This window comes from Cynocephalus volans, chromosome 1 (genome assembly GCF_027409185.1).
Source record: "Cynocephalus volans isolate mCynVol1 chromosome 1, mCynVol1.pri, whole genome shotgun sequence".
Lineage (NCBI taxonomy): Eukaryota > Metazoa > Chordata > Mammalia > Dermoptera > Cynocephalidae > Cynocephalus > Cynocephalus volans.
The window spans coordinates 63,477,841-63,485,951 of NC_084460.1; the positions used below are offsets into that span (position 1 = coordinate 63,477,841).

The following is an 8,111-nucleotide window of genomic DNA, read 5'->3' on the forward strand; positions in this document are numbered from 1 at the left end:
GACGTGTACAGCGACGAAGAGCGTCTGGCCGCCAGTTCCCATATGGTCTAGCGGTTAGGATTCCTGGTTTTCACCCAGGCGGCCCGGGTTCGACTCCCGGTATGGGAAAAAGGCCTCGTTATTTTGAACTTTGAACAAATACTCGCTCAAATTTTGGAACAAATACTCGCTTAAATTTTGGCTTCTCACCACTAGAACTCCTCAAGCCAAATCGGGTATTTCCTCTTAATTTGAACCTAGAGAAATTGAATCCCAGAGAGCTCTGGGTCCTATCGTTCTGTGTTCTAATGGAAGCGACAACTTTCATCACAGCATTAGCTGGTTGATTTGTCCATTGGTAATTACGAGGGAACTTCATGAAATTTGGGAAGCTGATGCAGAGCGGTTAGCTCGGCTGGTTAGAGTGCAGCCTGTAGCCCCGAGGTCACGGGTTCGGATACCTGAAACCCTAAGTGCCAGCCACGAAGAAGAAAAAAATGAATTGGAAAATTGACCTAAAAGATACTAATTCACCCATGATCTTCTTGGAAACCCCCTCGTATTTGATACTATATACCTTATAGATGTGAGTAATATTGAAATATTAAAAAATAATACATAACATCTTCAACATTTATTGTCACACTCCCCCTGTGGAGGGCGGGGACTCCCACCGGTACTTCCCACACACGGAGGGCAGAAGGGAACTGGGGAGGGTGGACGAGACAGACGGAAGGGCCTGGACAGCGGCCACCTCTGCTGCTGGCCTCCAATCTCTGAAGCTCAGTCTGCGAGGAGCTTAGTACAAAGTCCACAAAGGCACCAGAAAGGGCTGGGAGAAAGAGATTCTAACAATTTAACTTTCTCTAGTCTTGCTGCTGCTTTTGAGCTAGCAAGTGCTCAGTTTCCTTCAGTTGGGGTTTCAGGATATACTTCTGGGCTTCAAGACACTCCCCAAGGTCTCAGGCCCCTGCTCTAGGCCCTCCCGGAGAGGAGGGTTACTGTTGTTTATTGCACTTATTTTCGGTACCAACCTACGGATACTGAGACCCCAAGGGGTGGACTTATGCAAATCCAGTGACTGAACATGCTCAGTGGAAGGGAGTTTATCCTCTGAATGACCTTCCACTGGAGGCAACAAAGAGCTCAGAATATTCTTTGTTTAACAAAAAAAAAGATGACTGGTAAGGAGATCTTATCCCTTGACTTGGTGATGTCAGCACCACGCTCTCCCAAGTCAGCTAACCGGCCATCCCTATATGGGATCCGAATCCATTGGCCTTGGTGTTATCAGCACTACACTCTCCCAAATGAGCCACAAGATGGCCCTAGAATATTCTTGAATATGTTTGGTGCGTGTGGTAGGATTTGACCAATAAATGTGCCCTGAAAGGAGACCAACTGAAAATGTGCAAGACTATGTTGCAAAACTGGCAACCACCCTCTTAGTCGAATGTTCTCTAGGTAGTATGAATATGTATTAGGTAGCAAAGCCATAAAGGTTGAATCCTGGCAGAAGGCAGGGTTGTTACCCACTTCTCCTTGAGCTAACCCTCACTTTGCTGGTGAGGTGCATATACTATACTTTTGGTGCCAGGGACCAACCCCTCCTCCTGCAACCAGGCAAGGAGCATGCCAAAACACCACTTCCTTGTAGGTGGCCCACCACAACCACAATAGCCATGGCTGCCACAAAAGCAGCTAGACTCCACAACCACCATGCCGATGGCCCTCCAGCCACTGGAGTGCTTTGACACAAGGAGAGTCACCAGCTAAAACCAAAGAAAAGAAAAGGATGTCTCTCTCCACAAAGCCCATTCCAGAGAGACAGAAGAAGCATCTACTCTATGGTAATACTGGGGGACATGAACAAACCTCTCTCAGCACCAAAGAGATCACCTAGGCAACAAATGAACAGACTGTTACTCTTTCAGAAGGAGAGAAGAAATGTAGGGTTATCAGAGGTGGCAGGGGGAGGGAAGGATGGGAAGAGATTGGATAAGGGACAATACAGAATAAGTATGATTTGTAATAATATATATGCTAATAATATTGTTTTGATCAACATACATCAATGATGAACCCCAATAATATGTATAATCAATTATGATTCAATAAAAAAAAGAAAGAAAATAAATTTTTTTTAAAAAAGAAGGAAATGAGGAACATGTTATTGAATATTGGAGAAAAAGCAATCCTTGTTATAAAGTTGTAGAGAACTTGACTAAATTTTGTTCTGCTGTTGGATGGAAAGTAAAAGTTATAAGTGATTAACCTGAATATTTAGTCAAGGAGCTTTTTTGTTTGTTTGTTTTTGGGGTCTTTTTTTTCTTCTTTTTTTTTTTTGTACCTGGCTGATACAGGGATCAAAGAAGCCTGGAACCTGGTGTAATCAGCACTGTGCTCTAACCAACTGAGCTAACCAGCCTGCCCTAGTTGAGGAGATTTCTAAGCAAAATGTGGAAGGGATGGCCTGGTTTTTCCTTGTCACTTATAGTAAAACATGAGAGGAAAGGAATACATTGAGTAAGGAACAGTCAAGCAAAAAGGAGCTAGCACTTGAAGATTTAGGAGGTTCTCAGGCCATCCAGATTATGAAGGATGCAAAAATTAGGAAATTTACTGTAAGAAAGCATGCTCTGGAAAGTGCAAGGATGTAGCTGGACACCTTTTGTTAGAGATTGGGCATGTGACTTATGGATCAAGTCCACCATCTCAGCAGAAGCCAGGAATAGAGATAGGGTTAGACAGGAAAGAGCCATGGAGGACCCTCTTGTCTGCTGGCTGGAACCCCATGAATTGCACAGGAGATGGCAAAGGTTTTGAGAATGTTATTCCAGCACCAACAAGGTAAGTGTATTAGGCCATTCCTGTTGTTTATAACAAAGTGCTGGGAACTGCGTAATTTTTAAGAAAACAAAATTTATTTCTTGCAATTTCTGAGGCTGGAAAGTCCAAAGTTCAGGGAACACATCTGGTGAGGGTCTTGGTGATGGTGACAGTGACCCAGGGTTCTCACATGGCAGAAAATGGTGAAGCAGAAAGAGAAAAACTCTTCATGTGCTTTGCTTTTAAAGCCCTGAGAACCACACCTCTGGCCACCATCATTAATCCATTCACTACGGCCTGGCCCTACAATCTAATCACTTCTTCAAGGCCCCACCTTTCAATTACCATAATAGGATTTCCCACCCTCAACAGTTACAGTGGGGATTAAGCCTCAATGGGGGTGGGAGGGGGGAGACGTCAAATCTACAGCATTCTGCCTGTACTCCATGAAACAGATGTAATAAAATAAAGAATGTTGTGGGGCTTACAAAATTCCACAGGCAGGAAACCGGCTGATGGAGATTCTGTGCTGCAAACATGTTTTATCCTCCATCTTGAAATTTTTTTGAAAGCCAGGAATGATACATCAGGTGAAAGGAACTGAGGTAAATAGGTTTTTAGTGTAAGGTTTTGTATTTATCTATCTAGCAGCAAGGCTGTGTTTATTGGTTGCTGTAGCTGTTGGTATCAGAGGCAAACTTTTCCTCTGGTGTACTTGTTTTTGTCTCCCTGTTGCCTCTGAATTTCCCTATAGATTCCTTCTTACATAAATTCTGAGTCTTACAGTTTTTTCAGCTATAGTCTGCTGTTATTGTACAGGAGCCCTGGTAATGTGGTGGTAAGACATGGGGCAGAGGAAAATGTTCTACAGATCCATGATTAGGTCTCAGTCTTTTAGTGAACCTGTGGCTCTTGGGACATGACCTTCACAGGTGCTTCTCTGCTCTTTTTCTCCACTTATGTGAGATAGGAAGGCTAGAGTGGGCTGGAGGTGGGTATTTTCCTTCCTACAGGTTGGGCTCTAATAAAGCAGTTTCTCTGAAGATGAGCCTTTGTTAAGGCAAACATGACACTCCGGATGCCTTTTAAAATGGCCATTTTCCCTTCCTTTCGCCAGAAGCTCCAGGGGACTTTTCTCTGATCTTCACCCTGAGAACCTGGTAGGGTTCCTCAAGATAAAACCCATGAGTGTGTGTGGTTCCCTTAAGACTGAGTACCAGCAGTTTTTATCTCTTATGTTAGCACACACTCAGTCTCCAACAATTAGTCAGTTATCCTTTAAGTTTCCCTACCAGTTGCTGCCTTCAGCAGCAGCTTCTGTGCCTGGTAAACTATCTCTATATTCGCCTTTCTTTCCAGTTTTCAGGGCGGCAGCTTGCCCTATGACCTCGATTTTCTGACAGATCTAAGAAAAGTAGTTGATTTTTAGTTTGTTCGGCTTTCTTCCTGCTGTGAGGACAGAAGTGATGACTTCCAAGCTCTTTATAAGCCTAAAAGGAAACCATTGTATTCTATTTAAATTGGTATGCTTAAAATTAATAATTATAAAAACAATTTCTCAAAAATAAAAAAGGTATGAATGAATAAACTGAACAAGTGTGGCAGTACCCTTCTGGAAACAGGACCTCAGCCCTGCATATAATCTCCATGGATTAATTGAGAGAACAGTGAAAGGGTGGAAAACTGTGGAAAGCACTTTTTTTTCTTTTTTTTGTATCTGGCCGATACAGGATCTGAACCCTTGACCTTGGTGTTATAACACCGCATTCAGGAAGATACTTGCTGACTTGTGTTTATAGGGTTGGTTCTTCTTTTGATAGGAATTGTGTGTGTGTTGGCATGGAGAGGGTCATTTAAAAGTTTGAAGTCCGTTCTTTCTGGGAGAGGGGAGTCAATCCTGGACTGTTCAGGTGAAAAAACAGGAAACCTGACCACTGGACCAAACAAAACAAAACAAACAGAGGAGGCCCAATAGCTGGCTTCAACCCACCCCATCCTCTAGCAGGTTCTTGACTCTGCCACAGGAAAGAATGCAAGAGAAGAGTCACAGTAGAAAATGAGAACAGGTTTAATGTAGCAAATTAAGGAACACAGACTACACAGAGAAGCATGGCTTAGCTCCAGAGACTGCGGCAGGTCTGAACTAAGTTAACACAAAAGTAAGAAATACACTTAGAATTTAGTACAAAGTGTAGGCTGGCTCAAGGGAGTGAGCAGCTGCCGGTTAGGAGTAAGTTTAAATCAACATAAAGGACGCAGCTGGGGCCGGCGTTCCACATTAATCTCTTCCTCCCAGAATTCATGGTCAAAGCAGAAACTGAATGTGCTACTTGTTCCTTACTTTGGCTTCAAAATTTCACTAGTCGAGGTTTTGGTGATGGGAAGCAATAATCAGCTACAATGTATATCGACAAAATAAAATTAAAAAAAAAAAATCGGCAAGGATTTAAAGGAAGATTTAAAGAAAAAAAAAAAAAAAAAAAAAAAAAATTTCACTAGTCGGCACTTTGTTGATAGGATTTTGTTATAAAACTCACCCTTTGTATGGAGAAGGGAGAGAGATCCTTTTTTTTTTTTTTTTTTTTTTTTAAAAAAAGATGACCGGTAAGGGGATCTTAACCCTTGATTTGGTGTTGTCAGCACCACGCTCACCCAATGAGCTAACCGGCCATCCCTATATGGGATCCGAACCCACGGCCTTGGTGTTGTCAGCACCACACTCTCTCGAGTGAGCCACGGGCCGGCCCGAGAGAGATCCTTTTTAACCCCGGGAGGAGGGGGTCCATCCATTTTTGTTTTTATTAAGCTTTTTACTGGCAACTCAAGCTCAGCGTGGTTGAAAACTTACACCCACCCCACTCCTACCGCAAATCTGCCCTACCAGGATTCAAGCAAGTGTCAGACTCAATAATTAAAAGTGTGGTTCCGGTGTACTAACTGACAGTAAAGTTAATTGACAGTAAGGTCAGTGAAATACAATAGAAGCTCCAAAATTAGAGTGGGTTCACACTGGGAGGAAACAAAAGAAAAAGATGTGTAAAGCTACACGACTATGCCAATTGTGTTTATAGACTTATAGCACGTGGTTTACATATACACATTGAAAAGCTAAATCTGAGCCTGTTTCCTCACAGATACGTTGTGAGATGCTTTATTTGAGGGAAATGAGCAGTTCACCAAACACTTCTGCAAACAGGTTTTTAGAATATGCTTTTCATCAACGTTCCTTACCATTGTGTTTATATACACAATGATAAACTAAATCTGAGCATGTAACTTCAGCATCATGTTGTGAACTGCCTTATTACAGTGAATTGAACTGTTTACCAAACAGGGAACTCTGTAAAAAAGTCTTTAGAACATGCTTTTTGATGATATTTTCACCATTTTTTTTTTTAGCCTTATTGGGAGAATTTACATGTATATGTTGAACAGCCAAATTTAAGTATGTTACTTTTAGATGGGAGGAGTTTTTACATACACATTGAAAAACTAAGTCCGAGCATGTTACTTAAATGATGGATGCATTGTGAGCTGCTTTATTACAATGATTTGAACTGTTATCCAATCAGGGATCTTTGTAAGCATGTGTTTAAAACATTCATTTTAAACAATATTCTTTACAAAAATGTTTATAACTGTTGGGAGGGGTCCACAAGTACATGCCGAAAAGCTAAAACTGAGCATGTCACTTCACAGATGGGTGAGCTGCTTTATTACAGTGAAATAAACTGTTCACCAAACAACTCGAGGTGTTTAGAATATGCTTTTTAATGATGTTCCTTACCATTGTGCTTATATTTTGGGGGGGAGGAGTTAACATACACACATTGCAAATTAATCCGAGCACATTACGAGCTACTTCATTATGGTGAATTTAACTGTTTACCAAATAGGGAACTCTCTAAGCAAGTGTTCAGAACATGAATTCTAACTAGCAATGTTCCTTACCATTGTGTTTATAGACTCACTGCAAGGGGCTTACATACACACACTGAAAAGCTAAATCCGGCTATGTTACTTTATGATACATTGTGAGCTACTTTTTACACTGAATTGAACTGTTTAACACTCAGGGACCTCTGTAGGCAAGTGTTCAGAACATCTTTTTTAATGACATTTCTTGACATTGTGTACATAGCCTTATAACAAGTGATTAAATATAGATGTTGAAAATCTAAATTTAAGCATTTTTTTTAACCAATGCATCGTGAGCTGCTTTATTTCATTGAACAACTGTGTAAGCATGTGTTTAGAACATGCATTTTAATGATTTTTTAAAAACCATTTTGTATAGGGCCGAGCCCGCGGCACACTCGGGAGAGTGTGGCGCTGGGAGCACGGCGACGCGACGCTCCCGCCGCGGGTTGGGATCCTATATAGGAATGGCCGGTGCACTCACTGGCTGAGTGCCGGTCACGAAAAAGACAAAAAAAAAAAAAAAAAAAAAAAAACATTTTGTATATAATTTTACTGGGAGGGGTTTACGCACACACATTGAAAATCTAAAGATGAGCATGTTACTTCACGGGTGCTTTTCTAGTGCTTTATTTCAGTGAGTTGAACTGTTTACCAGGAGACACTATAAGACAATGTTTAGAATGTGCTTTTTTACCATGCTTTCTACCATACTGTTTATAGCCTTATTGGGAGGGATTTACATATACACATTGAGAATTCATCTGAGTGTGTTTCTTCACAGATTTATTTTGAGTACTTTATTCCAGGGAATTGAACTGTTTACCAGCGGGGAACTCTGTAAGCAAGTGTTTAGTACATGCTTTTTGATGACATTTTTACTGTATTGTATATAGCTTATTTGAAAGAGGTTTACATGTACACTATAGAAAGATAAATCTAAGCATGTTACTTAAGTGATGCCTTGTGTGCTGCTTTATTCTAGTAAACTGAACTGTTTACAAATCATGACACTTTGCAAGCAAGGGTTTAGAACATTCTTTTAAATGATATTTTTAAAACATTATATATGAGCTTATTAAGAGAAGTTAACATATACATGTTGAAAAGCTAAATATGTGCATGTTTTTTCACAGATATGACATCTTCAGTAGCTCAGAACTTACCTGGGCCCACCTGCCAACCTGCTCTTCTCCTGCCAAGCAGGGGTGAGCCTGTCTCCAAATCCCTATTTTACCACCTGTTTTCTCAGACTGTTCTTGGTACCACTTGTGTTAGTAAGTATTCTCTCCAAAGAGACACCAAGATGAAATTAAGTATGTAAAGATTTTATTTGAGACATGACTACATGTGAGAAAATGTTGAGGAAGCCAAGTGTCTTAGTT

The 8,111-nt window shown here is 41.0% G+C and overlaps 1 non-coding gene across 1 annotated transcript; it reads left to right on the top strand.

Annotated features, from left to right (window-relative positions):
• Positions 1–36: 36 nt before the first annotated feature.
• Positions 37–108, top strand: TRNAE-UUC (transfer RNA glutamic acid (anticodon UUC)). Its single transcript has one exon. It is a non-coding gene; the product is annotated as a tRNA-Glu (tRNA).
• Positions 109–8,111: the final 8,003 nt, after the last annotated feature.